Below are 21,082 nucleotides of genomic sequence, written 5' to 3' on the forward strand. Positions count from 1 at the left end.
GTTATAAATACATTTAAGAAAAGATAAAATTGAGAGATTTATTTTAAAAAAATATTGGCACTTAGGAGAGAAGATCAAGATGGTGGAGTAGGAGGATGTGGAACTCACCTCCCCCAACGAACACATCAAAAATACATCTACAGGGCTTCCCTCGTGGCGCAGTGGTTGAGAGTCCACCTGCCGATGCAGGGCACACGGGTTCGTGCACCGGTCCGGGAAGATCCCACATACCGCGGAGCGGCTGGGCCCGTGAGCCATGGCCGCTGAGCCTGCGTGTCCCGAGCCTGTGTTCCGCAACGGGAGAGGCCACAACAGTGAGAGGCCCACGTACCGCAAAACAAACAAACAAACAAAAAACACATCTACAGCGGAGTCCACTGGCCAATCAGGCGGCTCTCGTGCAGGCAGCTAGCGCCAGGCTGTGGAGCGCTGAGCCGCGTGTCGTGCCCTGCGCTGCCCAGACTAGCGAACAATACAGTCAAGATGGCTAAAGGTGATCCCAAGAAACCAAAGGGCAAGATGTCTGCTTATGCTTTCTTTGTGAAGACGTGCAGAGAGGAACATAAGAAGAAAAACCCCGAGGTCCCTGTCAATTTTGCAGAATTTTCCAAGAAATGCTCTGAGAGGTGGAAGACAACGTCTGGGAAAGAGAAGTCTAAATTTGATGAAATGGTAAAGGCAGATAAAGTGCACTATGATCGGGAAATGAAGGATTACGGACCAGCTAAGGGAGGCAAGAAGAAGGACCCAAATGCCCCCAAGAGGCCACCGTCTGGACTTTGCCTGTTCTGTTCTGAATTCCGCCCCAAGATCAAATCTACAAACCCTGGCATCTCTACTGGAGATGTGGCAAAGAAGCTGGGTGAGATGTGGAATAACTTAAGTGACAGCGAGAAGCAGCCATGCATCAACAAGGCAGCAAAGTTGAAGGAGAAATACGAGAAGGATGCCGCAGACTCTAAGTCTAAAGGGAACTTTGATGGCGCCAAGGGTCCTGCTAAAGTTGCCCGGAAAAAGGTGGAAGAGGAAGATGAAGAAGACGAGGACGAAGAAGAGGAGGAGGAAGAGGATGAATAAAAAAAATACTGTTGACCTGTCTCCTTGTGAATACCTTAGAGTAGGGAGCGCTGTGATTGACACACCTCTCGCCCGGGACGTGTCTCTTGCCCCCATTAGGTAGAATTACCCTGTTGGATCATGATCATATCGTAGTCTCTCAAAGTGCTCTAGCAATTGTCAGTGGTTTACATGAAGTGGCCATGGGTGTCTGGAGCACCCGGAAACTGTATCAAAGTCGTACATATTTCCAAACATTTTTAAAATGAAAAGGCTCTCGTGTTCTCACTCTGTGCACTTTGCTGTTGGTGTGACAAGGCATTTAAAGATGTTTCTGGCATATTCTTTTTTTTGGTTGTTTTTTATTTGTGAGGTGGTGTGTTAACTCTATGGTCATTGGCTAGGAATCCTGAGTTCTCAACTGTACATATCTATAGTTTGTAAAAAGAAAAAAGCAACCGAGACACACTCTTGATGCTCCTTGCTTGGCGTGGAGGCTGTAGGAGCGATGCCTTCCGGAGGGGCCGTAGCTCAGGGCGTGCACTGTGGGGCTGGACCTGTGGACACTGCAGTGGGCATCGATTTAGCTTCAGGTTGTCTTGTTTCTGTATATAGAGACATAGCATCCCGCTGCCATTCTTAGCTGTGGAAAAGGTGGGGGTCAGCTGGCATGAGACGTGTTTTGGATCCTTTTAAGTTGAAGTGCGGTAGTTTTAAACTGTTTGTTTTTTAAACAAACCACAGAACTCTTCATTGTCAGCAAAGCCAAGAGCCACTGCATTGATGAAAGTTCAAGAACCTTCTGTACTAAACACTATCTGCAATGTTCTGGTTTTTGTGTGTGTGTGTTTAGAATGCTGAAATGTTTTTGAAGTGAAATAAATAGTATTACATTAAAAAAAAAACCTCTACATGTGGAACAATTCTGACTGAAAACTAACTGAAGATTAGCAGAAAGACTTCTCTACAACCAAGGCTATAAGAAAGACCCACGCTGAACTGAGTAGGAAGGGAAGAGAACCAATCAGGTTGGTTGTCCTGGGAGAGGACTCAGAAGAGGAGGGGGATTACACAGATAGAGATCCTCCCTGGGGAGTGATTGGTTTGAGCTACATATTGGGCACCCCAGACCTGGGGCCCAAAACCAGGAAGACGAGTTCCCTTGGCTGGAGGGCTGGCAGGACTAACATGAGGGCTGTAGGAAGCCTGAACCCCACTAGTGAGGAGTGCACACATACTTGGTTACTCCTGAGACAGGGCAGAGAGGGAGGATTGAAACTGCACAGGACGCTGCCTGATTTTTCTCAACCAGCCCAGCACATACCACAGCCTGAACCAATAGCCCACTGTGGCTGCTTGCTTCTCAGTGCAGCTCTACACTGGGGCAAGGACTGCCGTGGCCGAGGGAAACCTCAGCTGTGAGGGACAAAGGTAGCTTAGACTAGGAGCAGCATCTGAGCAGGGTGGGGACAGCCATCACTGGTGCTCACACAGGTAGCACATCAGAATCAGCCCAGGTTCCTGACTGCAGCCAGCACAGCCACAGCCCCTGCCCAGATCCATGCTGAGCCACCTGCACTAGTCCCTCTTGCTCAACACTGCTTCCCTCTGGGGTAAGGGTGCTAGTGCAGAGAGAGGGGAGAGCACACGCTTAAAGAGAAAAGAACCAAACCCTCAGGGCTTCTGACCAGTAACGTGGGACCTGCCCCCGTCCCCCATAGGGTGGTCTGCCCAGTAAGCAGAAAAGAAGCCCCTGCTCACAGCTGGCTCTGGCTGTAGCCCCTCCATCTTCAGTCCCACCTACTACCGAGGTGATACTTGCCAGCATATCCTGGGGAAAGACACGACTTGTGTTCATATCAGATCCAGCTCTCCTACCAATGCCACTGGGCACAGAGACAGTATAGGGACACTCCCACACATGGACACCTCTTCAAGACCACAACAGGTAATGGTTTCACTTACTTTCATACAGACAGAGAAAGCTGAGCAAAAGTAGAAGACAGAGGAATATGTCTCAATCGAAAGAACAAGAGAAAAACCCTGGGGGGAAAAAGAAAAAAACTGCTAAGAAAAAGAAAGAAAGAATTTACCAGCTAAATAGGTAAAAGCATTAGTAATAAGAATGCTAACCAAGGATCCAAGCTTCAAGATGGCGGAAGAGTAAGAAGTGGAGATCACCTTCCTCCCCACAGATACATCAGAAATACATCTACACGTGGAACAACTCCTACAGAACACCTACTGAACGCTGGCAGAAGACCTCAGACCTCCCAAAAGGCAAGAAACTCCCCACGTACCTGGGTAGGGCAAAAGAAAAAAGAAAAAACAGAGACAAAAGAATAGGGACGGGACCTGTACCAGCGCGAGGGAGCTGTGAAGGAGGAAAGGTTTCCACACGCTAGGAAGCCCCTTCGCAGGCAGAGACTGCGGGTGGCGGAGGGGGAAGCTTCAGAGCCTCGCAAGAGAGGGCAGCCACAGGAGTGTGGAGGGCAAAGCGGAGAGATTCCCGCACAGAGGATGGATGCTGACCAGCACTCACCAGCCCGAGAGGCTTGTCTGCTCACCTGCCGGGGCGGGCGGGGGCTGGGAGCTGAGGCTCGGGCTTCGGTCGGAGCACAGGAAGAGGACTGGGGTTGGCAGCGTGAACACAGCCTGAAGGGGTTAGTGCACCACGGCTAGCCGGGAGGGAGTCCGGGAAAAAGTCTGGACCTGCTGAAGAGGCAAGAGACTTTTTCTTCCCTCTTTGTTTCCTGGTGCGCGAGGAGAGGGGATTAAGAGCGCTGCTTAAAGGAGCTCCAGAGACAGGCATGAGCCGCAGCTAAAAGCGCGGACCCCAGAGACGGGCATGAGACGCTACGGCTGCTGCTGCCGCCACCAAGAAGCATGTGTGCGAGCACAGGTCACTCTCCACACCCCCCTTTCCAGGGAGCCTGTGCAGTCCGCCACTGCCAGGGTCCCGGGATCCAGGGACAACTCCCCGGGGAGAACGCATGGTGTGCCTCATGCTGGTGCAACGTCACGCTGGCTTCTGCCACCACACGCTCACCCTGCATTCCATACCCTTCCCTTCCCCTGGCTTGAGTGAGCCAGAGCCCCCGAATCAGCTGCTCCTTTAACCCCATCCTGTCTGAGCGAAGAACAGATGCCCTCCAGTGACCTACAGGCAGAGGCAGGGCCAAATCCAAAGCTGAACCCCAGGAGCTGTGCGAACAAAGAAGAGAAAGGGAAATCTCTCCCAGCAGCCTCAGGAGCAGTGCATTAGATCTCCACAATCAACTTGATAAACCCTGCTTCTGTGGAATACCTGAATAGACAATGAATCATCCCAAATTGAGGTGGTGGACTTTGGGAGCAATGATATATATATATATATATATATATATATATATATATATATTTTTTTTTTCCTTTTTCTCTTTTTGTGAGTGTGTATGTGTATGCTTCTGTATGTGACATTGTCTGTATAGCTTTGCTTTTACCATTTCTCCTCGGGTTCTGTCTGTCCCTTTTTTGTTTTGTTTTGTTTTGTTTTTTAGTATAGTTTTTACTGCATGTTATCATTGGTGGATTTGTTTTCTGGTTTGGTTGCTCTCTTCTTTCATTCATTCTTTCTTTTTTTTATTACTTTAAAATATTTTTTAATAATTATTTTTTATTTTAATAACTTTATTTTAATTTATTTTTTCTTTCTTTCTTTCTTTTTTCCTCCCTTTTTTTCTGAGCTGTGTGGATGACAGGGTCTTGGTGCTCCAGCTGGGCGTCAGGCCTGTGCCTCTGAGGTGGGAGAGCTGAGTTCAGGACATTGGTCCACCAGAGACCTCCCAGCTCCACGTAATATCAAACGGCGAAAATCTCACAGAGATCTCCATCTCAACGCCAAGACCCAGCTCCACTCAATGACCAGCAAGCTACAGTGTTGGACACCGCACGCCAAACAACTATCAAGACAGGAACATATCCCAACCATTAGCAGAGAGGCTGCCTAAAATCATAATAAGGTCACAGACACCCCAAAGCACACCATCGGAGGCTGACCTGCCCATCAGAAAGAAAAGATCCAGCCTCAGCCACCAGAACACAGGCACTAGTCCCCTCCACCAGGAAGCCTACACAACCCACTGAACGAACCTTAGCCACTGGGGGCAGACACCAAAAACAACAGGAACTACGAACCTGTAGCCTGTGAAAAGGAGACCCCAAACACAGTAAGTTAAGCAAAATGAGAACACAGAGCAACACACAGCAGATTAAGGAGCAAAGTAAAAACCCACCTGACCAAACAAATGACAAGCAAATAGGCAGTCTACCTGAAAAAGAATTCAAAATAATGATAGTAAAGATGATCCAAAATCTTGGAAGTAGAACGGAGAAAATACAAGAAACGTTTAACAAGGACCTAGAAGAACTAAACAGCAAACAAACAATGATGAACAACAAAATAAATGAAATTAAAAATTCTCTAGAAGGAATCAATAGCAGAATAACTGAGGCAGAAGAATGGATAAGTGACCTGGAAGATAAAATAGTGGAAATAACTACTGTAGAGCAGAAGAAAGAAAAAGGAATGAAAAGAATAGAGAACAGTCTCAGAGAACTCTGGGACAACATTATACACACCAATATTCGAATTATAGGGATCCCAGAAGAAGAAGAGAGACAGAAAGGGACTGAGAAAATATTTGAAGAGATTATAGTTGAAAACTTCGTAATATGGTAAAGGAAATAGTCAATCAACTCCAGGAAGCACAGAGCCCCATACAGGAAAAATCCAAGGAGAAAAATGCCAAGACACATATTAATCAAACTATCAAAAATTAAATACAAAGAAAAAATATTGGGCTTCCCTGGTGGCGCAGTGGTTGAGAATCTGCCTGCCAATGCAGGGGACACGGGTTCGAGCCCTGGTCTGGGAAGATCCCACATCCCACATATTTGTTGCTAGTGGAGCAACTAGCCCCGTGAGCCATAATTACTGAGCCTGCGCGTCTGGAGCCTGTGCTCTGCAACAAGAGAGGCCGCGATAGTGAGAGGCCCGCGCACCGCGATGAGGAGTGGCCCCCACTTGCCACAACTGGAGAAAGCCTCGCACAGAAACAAAGAGCCAACACAGCCATAAATAAATAAATAAAATTTTTTTAAAAAAAAGAAAAAATATTAAAAGCAGCAAGGGAAAAGCAACAAATAACATACAAGGGAATCCCCATAAGGTTAATAGCTGATCTTTCAGCAGAAGCTCTGCAAGCCAGAAGGGAGTGGCAGGACATATTTAAAGTGATGAAAGGGAAAAAACTACAACCAAGATTACTCTACGCAGAAAGGATCTCATTCAGATTTGATGGAGAAATTAAAACATTTAGAGACAAACAAAGCTAACAGAATATATCACCACCAAACCAATTTTACAGCAAATGGTAAAGGTACTTCTCTAGGCAGGAAACACAAGAAAAGGAAAAGAGCTACAATAACAAACCCAAATTAATTAAGAAAATGGTAATAGGAACACACATATCAATAATTACCTTAAATGTAAATGCTCCCACCAAAAGACACACACTGGCTGAATGGATACAAAAACAAGACCCATATATATGCTGTCTACAAGAGACCCACTTCAGGCCTAGAGACACATACAGACTGAAAGTGAGGGGATGAAAAAGGTATTCCATGCAAATGGAAATCAAAAGAGAGCTGGAGTAGCACTTCTCATAACAGACAAAAAAGACTTTAAAACAAAGACTATTACAAGAGACAAAGAAGGACACTACATAATGATCAAGGGATCAATCCAAAAAGAAGATATAACAATTGTAAATATTTATGTACCCAACACAGGAGCACCTCAATACATAAGGCAAATGCTAACAGCCATGAAAGAGGAAATTGACAGTAACACAGTCATAGTAGGGGACTTTAACACCCCACGTTCACCAACGGACAGATCATCCAAAATGAAAATAAACAACAAAACACAAGCTTTAAATGAAACATTAAACAAGATGGACTTAATTGATATTTATAGGACAGTCCATCCAAAAACAAGAGAATACACTTTCTTCTCAGGTGCTCATGAAACATTCTACAGGATAGATCATACCTTGGGTCAAAAATCAAGCCTTGTAAATTTAAGATAATTGAAATCATATCAAGTAACTTTTCCAACCACAACGTTACGAGACTAGATAACAATTACAGGAAAAAAATCTGTAAAAATTACAAATACGTGGAGGCTAAACAAAACACTACTTAATAACCAGGAGATCACTGAAGAAATCAAAGAGGAAAACAAAAAATACCTAGAAACAAATGACAATGAAAACACGACGACCCAAAACCTAGGCGATGCAGCAAAAGCAGTTCAAAGAGGGAAGTTTATAACAATATAATCCTACCTTAAGAAACAAGAAACATCTGAGATATACAACCTAACCTTATTAAACCTAAAGTAATTAGAGAAAGAACAAAAATACCCTAAAGTTAGCAGAGGAAAGAAATCATAAAGATCAGATCAGAAATAAAAAAAGAAATGAAGGAGGGTTTCCCTGGTGGCGCAGTGTTTGAGAGTCCGCTTGCCGATGCAGGGGACATGGGTTCATGCCCCAGTCTGGGAAGATCCCACATGCCACGGAGCGGCTGGGACTGTCAGCCATGGCTGCTGAGCCTGCGCGTCCGGAGCCTGTGCTCCGCAACGGGAGAGGCCACAACAGTGAGAGGCCTGCGTACCGCCAAAAAAACAAAAAAAAAAGGAAATGAAGTAAACAATACAAAAGATCTATAAAACTACAAGCTGGTTCTTTGAGAAGATAAACAAAATTGATAAACCATTAGCCAAACTCATCAAGAAAAAAAGGGAGAAGACTCAAATCAATAGAATTAGAAATGAAAAAGAAGTAACAACTGACACTGCAGAAATACAAAGTATCGTGAGAGATTACTACAAGCAATTCTATGCCAATAAAATGGACAACCTGGAAGAAATGGACAAATTCTTAGGAAAGCACAACCTTCCCAGACTGCACCAGGAAGAAATAGCAAACATAAACAGACCGATCACAAGCACTGAAATTGAAACTGTGATTAAAAATCTTTCAACAAACAAAGCCCAGGACCAGATGGCTTCACAGGCAAATTCTATCAACATTTAGAGAAGAGCTAACACCTAACCTTCTCAAAGTCTTCCAAAATATAGTAGAGGGAGGAACACTCCCAAACTCATTCTACAACGCCACCATCACACTAATACCAAAACCAGACAAAGATGTCACAAAGAAAGAAAACTACTGGCCAATATCACTGATGAACATAGATGCAAAAACCCTCAACAAAATACTAGCAAACAGAATCCAACAGCACATTAAAAGGATCATACACCATGATCAAGTGGGTTTTATCCCAGGATTGCAAGGATTCTTCAATATAAGCAAATCAATCAATGTGATACACCATATTAACCAATTGAAGAATAAAAACCATATGATCATCTCAATCGATGCAGAGAAAGCTTTTGACAAAATTCAACCCCCATTTATGATAAAAAAAAACCTCCAGAAAGTAGGCATAGAGGGAACTTACCTCAAGATAATAAAGGCCATATATACGACAAACCCACAGCCAACATCATCCTCAATGGTGAAAAACTGAAACCATTCCCACTAAGATCAGGAACAAGACAAGGTTGCCCACTCTCACCACTCTTATTCAACATAGTTTTGGAAGTTGTAGCCACAGCAATCAGACAAGAAAAAGAAATCGGAAAAGAAGAATGAAGGCTGTCACTGTTTGCAGATGACATGACAGTACACATAGAAAATCCTAAATATGGTACCAGAAACCTACTAGAGCTAATCAATGAATATGGTAAGGTAGCAGGACACAAAATTAATGCACAGAAATCTCCTGCATTCCTATATACTAATGATGAAAAATCTGAAAATGAAATTAAGGAAACACTCCCATTTACCACTGCAACAAAAAGAATAAAATACCTAGGAATAAAGCTACCTAAGGTGACAAAATACCTGTATGCAGAAATGTATAAGGCACTGATGAAAGAAATTAAAGATGATACAAACAGATGGAGAAATATAACATGTTCTTGGATCAGAAGAGTCAGTATTGTGAAAATGACTATACTACCCAAAGCAATGTACAGAGTCAATGCAATCCCTATCAAACTATGAATGGCATATTTCACAGAACTAGAACAAGAAATTTCACATTTGTATGGAAAGACAAAAGACCCCGAATAGACAAAACAATCTTGAGAAAGAAAAATGGAGCTGGAGAAATCAGGCTCCCTAACTTCAGACTATACTACAAAGCTACAGTAATCAAGACAGTATGGTACTGGCACAAAAAGAGAAATATAGATCAGTGGAACAGGACAGAAAGCCCAGAGATAAACTCATACACATAAGGTCACCTTATCTTTGATAAAGGAGGCAAGAATATACAATGGAGAAAAGACAGCCTCTTCAATAAGTGGTGCTGGAAAAACTGGACAGCTACCTGTAAAAGAATGAAATTAGAACACTTCCTAACACCATAAACAAAAATAAACTCAAAATGGATTAAAGACCTAAATGTAAGGTCAGCCACTATCAAACTCTTAGAGGAAAACATAGGCAGAACACTCTATGACATAAATCACAGCAAGATCCTTTATGACCCACCTCCTAGAGAAATGGAAATAAAAACAAAAATAAACAAATGGGACCTAATGAAACTTAAAAGCTTTTGCACAGCAAAGGAAACCATAAACAAGATGAAAAGACAACACTCAGAATGGGAGAAAATATTTGCTAATGAAGCAACTGACAAAGGATTAATCTCCAAAATTTACAAGCAGCTCATGCAGCTCAATATCAAACAAACAAACAACCGAATCCGAAAATGGGCTGAAAACCCAAATAAACATTTCTCCAAAGAAGATATACAGATTGCCAATAAACACATGAAAGAATGCTCAACATCATTAATCATTAGAGAAATACAAATCAAAACTACAATGAGATATCATCTCACACCATTCAGAATGGCCATCATCAAAATATCTACAAACAATAAATGCTGGAGAGGGTGTGGAGAAAAGGGAACCCTCTTGCACTGTTGGTGGGAATGTAAATTGATACAGCCACTATGTAGACCAGTATGGAGGTGCCTTAAAAAACTACAAATAGAACTACCATATGACCCAGCAATCCCACTACTGGGCCTATACCCTGAGAAAATCATAATTCAAAAAGAGTCATGTACCACAATGTTCACTGCAGCTCTATTTACAATAGCCAGGACATGGAAGCAACCTAAGTGTCCATAAGCAGATTAATGGATAAAGAAGATGTGGCACATATATACAATGGAATATTGTTCTGCCATAAAAAGAAACGAGATTGAGTTATTTGTAGTGAGGTGGATGGACCTAGAGTCTGTCATACAGAGTGAAGTAAGTCAGAAAGAGAAAAACAAATACTGTATGCTAACACATATATATGGAATTTAAGGGAAAAAATGGTCATGAAGAACCTAGGGGCAGGACGGGAATAAAGATGCAGACCTAGTAGAGAATGGATTTGAGAACACGGAGAGGGGGAAGGGTGAGCTGGGACAAAGTGAGAGAGTAGCATGGACATATATACACTACCAAATTTTAAAAAGATAGCTAGTGGGAAGCAGCTGCTTAGCACAGGGAGATCAGCTCGGTGCTTTGTGACCACCTAGAGGGGTGGGATGGGGAGGGTGGGAGGGAGGGAGACACAAGAGGGAAGAGATATGGGGATATATGTATATGTATAGCTGATCCACTTTGTTATAAAGCAGAAACTAACATATCATTGTAAAGCAATTATACTCCAAAAAGATGTTAAAAAATAAAAATAAATAAAAAATTTTAAAAAAAGAATACTTAGGGAAAAGAATGGATGAACCATTGAGAATTTTAACAAGGACCTAGAAAATATAAAATAGAACCAGTCACCACTGAAGAATACAATAAATGCAGGAATTTACACTAGAAGGAATTAACAGCAGACTATGTGCTACAGAAGTACATGTACGTGATCTGGTAGACAGAATAATGGACGTCACTCAGTCAGAAAAACAACAACAAAAATTTAACAAACGAGAACAGTTTAAGGGACCTTCAAGATAACATCAAGTATTCCAGCATTCACAGTATAGGGGTCCCAGAAGGGGAAGAGAGAGAAAAAGGGGATGAAAATATTTTCACTAAAACCAGGAACAAGACAGAGATGCCAACTTTCGCCACTTCTAATTAACATAGTGTTGGAAGTCCTAAACACAGCAATCATATAAGAAAAAGAAATATAAGGAATCCAAATTTCAAGGGAAGTAAAACTCACTACTTGCTGATGACATAACACTATACATAGAAATCCCTAAAGTCTCCAATCAAAAACTATTAGAATTCATAAATAAATTCAGTTAAGTTGCAGGATACAAGATCAATATTCATGCTGGTGTGATGAATTGGGAGATTGGGATTGACATGTATACGGTGATGTGTATAAAATGGATGAGTAATAAGAACCTGCTGTATAAAAAAATAAATAAGATAAAATTCAAAAGAAAAGAGAAGAATGAGAGAAAATATTTGCAAATGATATATCTGGTTAGGGATTAATATTCAGAATGTGTAAAGAACTCCTACAACTCAACAACAAAGAACCAACTTTTATAGAAAGAACCAACTTGCACAGACATTTCTCCAAAGAAGATATACAGATGGCTAATAAGCACATGAAAAGATATTCAACATCATTAATCACTAGGGAAATGCAAATCAAAACTACAATGATACTGCTTCACACCCATTAGGATGGCCATTATCAAAAAAAGCAGAAAATAACAAAGTGTTGGTGAGGATGTGGAGAAATTGGAACCCTTCTGCATTGCTGATGGGAATGTAAACAGGTACAGCTGTTGTGGAAAACAGTTTGATGGTTCATCAAAAAGTTAAACATAGAATATGATCCAAAATCCCACTTCTAGGTCTCTACCCAAAAGAATGGAAAGCAGGGACTCAAACAGACACTGCAACACCACTGTTCATAGCAACATTATTAACAATAGCCAAAAGGTGAAAACAGCCCAAATGTCCATTGGTGGATGAAGGATAAACAAAATGTGGTAAATCCATACAATGAAAAATTATTCACCCTTAAACAGGAATGAAATTCTAATACATGCTGCAACATGGATGAACATTGAAAACATTATGCTAAGTGAAAGAAGCCAGACACAAAAGGACTAGTATTGTGTGATTCCACTTAATATGAGGTGCCTAGACTAGGCAAATTCATAGACACAGGAGGTAGAATGGTGGTTGCCAGGGGCTGGAGGAAAGGCAGGGAATAAGGAGTTACTAATAGGTACAGACTTTCACTTTGGGGTGATGCAAAGCTCTAGAGATGGACTGTGGTAATGGTTGCATAACAATGTGAATATACTTAATTGTACAATTGAAAATGGTTAAAGTGGTAAAAAAAAGAAAAAAGGAAAGAAAGAAAAAGAATAATATTCAGAAATCTGTTGCTTTTCTATGCACTAATAATGAACTATCAGAAAGAGAAAGCAAGAAAACAATCCCATTTACAATTGCATCAAAAAGAAAAAAATAGCTAGGAATAAACTTAACTGGAGGTGAAAGATCTATACTGTAAAAACTATAAGACACTGATGAAGGAAATTGAGGATGCTAAAGAGAAATGGAAAAATACCCGGTGTTCATCGATGAGAAGAATTAATATTGTTAAAATGTCCATTGCAATCATAGCAATCTGCAGATTTAATGTAATCCCTATCAAATTACCCATGACGTTTTTCACAGAACTAGAACAAATAATTTTAAAATTTGTATAGAAACACAAAAGACCCTGAATAGCCAAAACAACCTTGAGAAAGAAGAAGAGAGCTGGAGGAATCACACTCCCTGACTTCAGACTATATTACAAAGCTACAGTCATCAAAACAGTATGGTACTGGCACAAAAACAGACATATAGATCAACAGAACAGGATAGAAAGCCTAGAAATAAACCCACACACTTATGGTCAATTAATCTATGACAAAAGAGGCAAATATACACTGGAGAAAAGACAGTCTCTTCAATAAGTGGTGCTGGGAAAACTGCACAGCTACACATAAAAGAGTGAAATTAGAACACTCTCTAATACCATATACAAAAGTAAACTCAAAATGGATTAAACACCTAAATGTAAGACCTGAAACCATAAAGCTCCTAGAGGAAAACAGAGGCAGAACACCCTTTGACATAAATTACAGCAATAGTTTTCTGGATTTGTCTCCTAAAGTAAAAGATTAAAAAAAGCAAAAATAAGCAAATGAGACCTAATTAAACTAAAAGCTTTTTCACAGCAAAAGAAACCATCAACAAAATGAAAAGACAACCTACTGAATGGGAGAAAATATATGCAAATGATATGACTGATAAGGGATTAATATCCAACATATATAAACAGCTCATACAACTCAATATCAAAAAAGCAAACAACCTGATTCAATAATAGGCAGAAAAACTGAATAGATAGTTTTCCAAAGAGGAAATGCAGATGGCCAACAGGCACATGAAAAGATGCTGAACATCACTAATCATCACAGAAATGCATATCAAAACCACACTGAGATATCACCTCACACCTGTCAGAAAGGTTACCATCAAAAAGACCACAAATAGCAAATGTTGGCAAGGATATGGAGAAAAGGGAACCCTCGTACGCTGTTAGTGGGAATGAAAATTGGTGCATCCACTGTGGAAGACTGTATGGGGGTTTCTCAAAAAACTAAAAATAGAACGACCAAATGACCCAGCAATTCCACTCCTGGGTGTATATCCAAAAAAACTCCAAAACACTAATTTGAAAAGATACATGCACCCTAGTGTTCATAGAAGCATTACTTACAATTGCCAAGATGTAGAAACAACCTGTGTCCATCAACAGACGAATGAATAAAGAGGATGTGGTATACATACCACACACACACACACACACACACACACACACACACACACACACAATGGAATACTTCTCAGCCATTAAAAAGGACGAAATTTTGCCATTTGCAGCAACATGCGTGGACTTGGAGGGCATTATGCTAAGTGAAATAAGTCAGAAAAAGATAAATACTGTATGATATCACTTATATGTGGAATCTAAAAGATATGTGGAATCTAAAAATACAACAAAGTAGTGAACATGATATTAAAGAACCAGAATCACAGATATAGAGAACAGACTAGTGCTTACCAGTGGGGAGAGGAAGGGGGCAATATAGGGGTGGCAGAAGGAGAGGTACAAACTATTGGGTATAAGATAGGCTCAAGGATGTATTGTACAACACAGGTAATATAGCCAATATTTTGTAATAACTGTAAATGAAAAGTAACCTTTAAAGTTGTATATAAAAAACTAAAAATCGAGCTACCATATGATCCTGCAATCCCACTCCTGGGCATATATCCAGAGAAAAACATTGTCTGAAAGGATACATGCATCCCAGTGTTCATTGCAGCACTGTTTACAATAGGCAAGACATGGAGGCAACCTAAATATCCATCGACAGAGGAATGGCTAAAGAAGATGTGGTACATATATACAATGGAATATTATTCAGCCATTAAAAAGAATAATGAGGAACTTCCCTGGTGGCGCAGTGGTTAACACTCATGCTCCCAATGCAGAGGGCCCAGGTTCAATCCCTTGTTGGGGAACTGGATCCCACATGCAGGCTCCCACAGCTAGGGAGCCTGCGAGCCACAACTAAAGGAGTCCACCTGCCACAACTAAGGAGCCCACAAGCTGCAACTAAGACCTGGCACAAACAAACAAATAAATATTTTTTGAAAAAAGAATAATGCCATTTGCAGCAACATGGATGGACCTAGAGATTGTCATACTGAGTGAAGTAAGTCGGACAGAGAAAGAGAAATACCATATGATATCACTTATACACGGAATTGAAAAAGAAATGATATGATGAACTTATTTACAAAACAGAAACAGACTCACAGACTTAGAGAACGAACTTATGGTTACCAGGGGGGAAGGGTGGAGGGAAGGGATAGTTAGGGAATTTAGGATTGACATATACACACTGCTATATTTAAAATGGATAACCAACAAGGACATACTGTATAGCACAGGGAACTCTGCTCAGTATTATGTAACAACCTAAATGGGAAAAGAATTTGAAAAAGAATATATACATGTGTATGTATAACTGAACCACTTTGCTGTACACCTGAAACTACCACAACATTGTTAATCAACTATACTCCAATATAAAATAAAAAGTTAAAAATGAAAAAAATAACGTTGTAGAAAAAAAAAAAATCTAGTGCTGTACCAGGTCTTAGCACTCAATAAAAACTCTTTCCACTTCCATTTTTATTGGAATAAATAAATAGTAAAAAGGGGGGAAAGTGTCAGATTGGTTGGTTGGCTTGTCCTTTGTTCCTACAGCTAGCAAATGACAGAACTAAAATGAGAGCCTCTGAATCTCATCCAAGTGCTTTATCCACATCACCAAAATGGCCTGGTTTCCTCGTGTTGGAATGGAATTTTACAAGTATTAACCACGTGCTTGCCTAGAAAAACCGCTATGTTCATCTCAATCTGCCATTTCCTTATCAGGACATAAACAGAAGAGACAATAGAAAGAGTAATGATTTCTTTTCCTCTCCAATACATAGTGCATCTGGAGGTGGATGTGCCATGAAGCTAACAGAGCTGAAGCTTTCAGTTCTCTCATTTTCCAAGGCCCTGGCAGTGTTCACTTGGTCATATGTTTTATAAAATTTATAAAATTGAATACTTGTGCATATGTCTTCTTATATGTCTTCCAAAACTACATAAGCTCTGGGTTCCACAAAACCCTGATCTAGATACACAAAAGCCCCCATGTGTAGCCAATTCTATGAAAATTCCGTTCCAATTTCAAAGAAAACATGATCTTAGCCAAACAACAAAGTCACTCTTTGATCCTTTTTTACCAATTATTTTGTAAAGTTTAAAAAGATTGTGATCCCTAATAGATATCATGATCTCCTTAAGAACAGAGGATTCAACGTAGTTCAACAGTTACTTACTCTTCGTCTGGAATTTCTTCCCCCAGGTGCCCAAATATCTAACCATATTGCTCCATCATTTCATGCTATTCTCTGTCTAAATGTCATCTCATGGAGATTCCACCCTAAACACTGTATCTAAAGTAGCATACTCCCACCCTCTGCTCTCACACTGTTTTAGTTTTTGTCATAGCACTTGTGACCATGGACATATTTCATATTATTTGTTACATGTGTATTATTTTTGTCCCACCCCTCTCCTATGGAAACTTTGTGAGGAGAGTCATCATGTTTTATTTTATTGATGTCCCATCAATGTCTAAAATAGTGGCTTTTACACTGTAGGCAATCAATAGAAAATTGTGGAGTGAATAAATATTTACAGCACCCATGCCATGTCAGGACTGAGCAAAGCCCTGGGAATTCAGCAGTGAATGAGGCAGATAACTTATTATAGATGTTAATAAGTAATTACCCGTGCAATGAGTACTTCCAACTCAGAGTTACAGGTGCTAATGGAGTGTACTATAAGAGCACTGGCATAGCCTATCGGGTTAAGGAAGACCTCTCTGAGGCAGCAATGTTTATTTTATATGACTTCAGAGGCCTTTGTGTGGTCATTACATGCAAGGGAAAGAAGACAAGGATGTTTTACTCCTTTTTCAACTCATTATAAGCAGAAACCTTCCTAGTATTGGAAAATGTCACCACACCAAACGAAATGTGCTACTTCTGTATAAACTGATTTTTCATATGACAAGAAATAGTCAGACAAGCTGTCAGATCAGTTAATACAACAAATAAAGGGTTAGATTAGTTGAACTTGAATTTATCTACTAACTCAAGGAGACTATAATTAATTACTTTATTCTTTCATTACATAAATATTTATTAAGTACCTACTTAATGTCAGGCATTGAAAAGCTGAAACTCAGAGTGTTGTCTCTGAGAATTTAGAGTATCCTAATTGGGCTCATCTCTTGCTTTCCTGCTATATTTCAGTTCACAGACAACTGTCAGCTAATCTTCACAAATGTCAGTGCTCAAAATAGTCACTAATTCTCCAGTCCAAAAAGCAATCCAAACTCCATACCTGCCATTAAAGGCCTGCTATTCCTGGCCCTAAACTTACTTCCTAGTGCTAGTCAACTCTAGCTTATGCTGTGATTCTCTGTTTATTGCTCAGAAGTACATGGACAGGAATATGCCCCCTCATTTTTGCTTGTAAACCCTCAGCCTCTGCTTCTCCCAGGCCTTTTCAGCTGTACGGAAAAGTGTCTCCATCTGGGAGCTCACCCCTTCCTAATGCCTGAACTGAAGATGGATAATCACCTTATATGATGCAGATGTTGGAAGTGGACTGGGAATAAAATTCCTCCTTGTAAAATGAGAATCTACTGCTGGCTCCTAACGTGCAACCGTCCTGGGCCATTTGTCATGATGACCCAGAGCTACCACTTCAATTTTTTATTTGAATTTAACGGCCTTGTTAATCCTGGAGTTCTGCTCTGAGCTCTGGCTTTCTTGGCTGGGGCTCTGATCCCCTGCCTGGCTCTTGTCAGGTTCCATCCAAAATAGGTGGGGCTCCTGGGTCCAGATTCTCCTGCCCACAGTGGCTGCATCTGGACTCAGTCCAAAGGGTGGCCTGTGTGGTGGAGACGTAAAGGCCAGAGCTCAGCTGGGCAGAGTTGTCACCTAGAATGAGTAAACATAAGTCATGCCCAGTAGAGTGGTAAGGACAGAGAGGGAAGCCAGGAAGGTGGTAATAAATGGAGCCAAAAACTGCGAGCAAAATGGAGGCCTCCAGGAGCTACTTAGGTACCAGGAAAGGAGCTGAGAGGTAAAGTCTTGGGGGAAAAGAGCAAGAGGGAACAGCACCTTTGCCATGATAGGGGCTGGCATGCCCAGTTTGTCTGTTGGTGGGTGCCAGCTTCACGGCTCATTGGTAATGCAGGAGAGGGTGTGCAGCAAACAGCTGCTAGAGGTCTTGTTCCAAGATGGATTGATCATCCGGAAACAAAAAACTGACATCTACAATCAGCGAACATCACAACTGCCTGGAAAACCCAATTACCTTTCCCTTTAGATATCAAAACACTAAATATGCCCCTGTTCACCATGTCACGCCCTTTAGCCATTTGAGTTGAATGGCGGTTATTCCACTCAAAACGCTAATCTCGTTGCTGCGTCAGTTTGTGCAGTTTCAATCCCAGCATCCTCACCTTTCTTATATGTTTGTTGCTGAAAACTCATTTGCCTTGGGACCAAGCCTGCACCTGCAGGACAACATGTTTCACCCTATCCACCTGAAAAGTCCTCTTCTCTCTTTTTGCTACTCTTCTGCCTTGGAGATCTAACTCAAGTTTTGTCTCCTTTGTATATCATATATCACTGGAACCATCTCCACGTGGTCTCTGCAGCTACTGAAAACTATAATCCTATTTAAAGATACTTGTTAAGCATTTTATTCATTTAACATTTATATAGTACTTACTCTGTGCTGGCATTAAGTGTATTACAAATATTAACTCGTTTAATCTTCTTAACAGCACTATGAAGTAAGCATTATTACAGTCTTCATTTTACAGATAAAGGAACTGAGTCATAGAAAGCTTAAATAATTTGCCCAAAGACCCTCAGCTGGTAAGAGCCTGAGCTGAGATTAGAACTGAAGCAATCTAGCTCCAGAGTCTGTGCCCTGAACTACCTACCTTTCTAGGCTGCTTCTCAGATTATGCTGAACTTGCTTTGTAGGCTATACTATAAGTAAATACATAAAAAAGCTAATCCTAGATCCACGGCTTCTTGAAGGTAGAGATTGTGCATGTAGTTTTTCAGTGCCAAGGTTTTGTATATATTATACATATGTCTATCTGCACACACATATGCTCTTTATATACATATATACATGTTTTGCATATATAAGACATCAAGAAATGTTTATTGACTATGATACTGAAAATATCAATAAAATTAAAGATCGTTTAGCTATTACCAATGAATTAGCTCTTATCACTGTATGCAATCAAAAGTAGGATGTACATGAATAATTCAGCTAACCTATTTATTTTTTCCTTGAAACATACAAATGATTTGCACAAATCACGTATTTGTATAGGATCTTATAATTCAATTTACTAAAACTTTGAGGTGACTTATCCTTGAAAAGCACTATAGAGAATAAAATTCAATATCGTTCCCACTTGACAGGTAAACTTATAAATAAACCATGATTCTTTCTAAAGGACAAAAGGTCTATCTTTTGTCACCCCATGAATTACGGGATATGTATTTTACTTCCTCTGTCAGCTGCCACTCTTGTGATTTCCAGAAGCTCTTCCATTCCTCTGGATAGCAAGGTTATTCTAAAGCAAATGGTGAAAAAGTCAAAAATGTAAAATAACTTGACACTAAAGGGTAAAATCTCTCCTAGCAAAGTGCCAAAGAATAGATTAGCAGCTTTTCTTCTCAAAAATTTTAAGATGAAATTATAAGCAATAGGCAATTTTCAGGTTGTCAAATATCTATAATCACTATGATTTCTGAATTTAATACAATGTAGCTATGATTATTGTACATTTTGCTAAAATATACATTTTACATTTATGAAAACCCACTAAAAATGATGCAGTCAAATTTCAAAATTAAGAGGTTTTTCTTAACTTCTAATATGTGATTTCCATTCCATTCAACAAAGCTACTATAAAGCTATTATAAGGATTTTTTTCCTATTACCAATGCTGAAATATTTAAACATCTGAAAGAAATACCCAAGTGTTTCTATGTAAAAAGAAACAGCGTTCTTTCGAAAACATGAATTATATAAACTATAATTAGAGCTTCAAATTGAAAGTGTTTAAACTAAGATTACAAATTTCTGTGTTAAAAAGATACTGAGACATTCAGGGGAAAAAAGTAAATGCCGACTAACTAAATTAACTCTCCCACATTCCAAGCTGTTCTATCTCCTTCTTGACTTTCCCTCTACCATTATTTGATGATACATGAACATTAGTTCTGCTACAATGAATTCAGGTGAATTTTGCTTCTCTTACCATGAGAGTTGGCAGTTTCTTTACTTGAAAGTATAAATTTTTATTAATCTTCAACTAAACATGGTCTGTTGAATAAAGTAAACTGATATAGGTAAAAATACAAATTGAATGCTACATTTTCGAACTAAACTGGAAATAATTTGTTAATTTTTTAAATAAAATGAGTTTTGTGCAGTTTTTAGGAACACACAGTAGAGATCTAGAAATTAAATGAATAACAGATCAAGGCACCACAAGGTAAAATGTGGGAGAACTGGACAGGAACCAGTGAGTGTTGAACTGACTGAGAATAAGAAGCACTAGAGTAAAAGAAATTGTTTTAATAAGCTGTTTATGAAATTTAGAAAGATGACTCCAAATCACACATGCTAAAATTTTTAATGTCACTATTTTTGTAATCAGGGTAGCTCTTTATCCATCACAATTCTAAGTTCATAAAGGAGAGGACTCATATGCTTCTTTACACTCTCCTGAGCATCTACTATAGTTCAGCTATAGCACATAACCAATTAGAAATGCTCTCTCTCTGGTATTATTTGCCAAAGGGGAATGGTAGGGTTCTTCCATTTCTAAATCATTTTGTTGTGTTTCCCATGAACATAAAACTGGGTATTGTAAAATACTAAGAACAGGATAGTAGGAAGAGAGTAGATTGATACCCATATTAATAAAATTTGGCTTGTTTCTGAAGACGTAAAATAAGAAAAACTCATTAAACCAAAAAAATTCTTGCAAATAATACCTTTATTAAAGTAAAACATATATACCCTAGCACATTAAATACCCTGATGATCTGTAATACTAATATTTGTTTAAAGGGTACTCTTCCTTCAGCATTGCAGCAAAGATTTACAAGATTTTTCTG

General features: G+C 39.9%; 1 pseudogene; it reads left to right on the forward strand.

Moving 5' to 3' along the window:
• Positions 1 to 399: 399 nt before the first annotated feature.
• Positions 400 to 1,077, forward strand: LOC137220644 (high mobility group protein B3 pseudogene; annotated as a pseudogene).
• Positions 1,078 to 21,082: the final 20,005 nt, after the last annotated feature.

The sequence above is a fragment of the Pseudorca crassidens genome, chromosome 3 (assembly GCF_039906515.1).
Source record: "Pseudorca crassidens isolate mPseCra1 chromosome 3, mPseCra1.hap1, whole genome shotgun sequence".
Lineage (NCBI taxonomy): Eukaryota > Metazoa > Chordata > Mammalia > Artiodactyla > Delphinidae > Pseudorca > Pseudorca crassidens.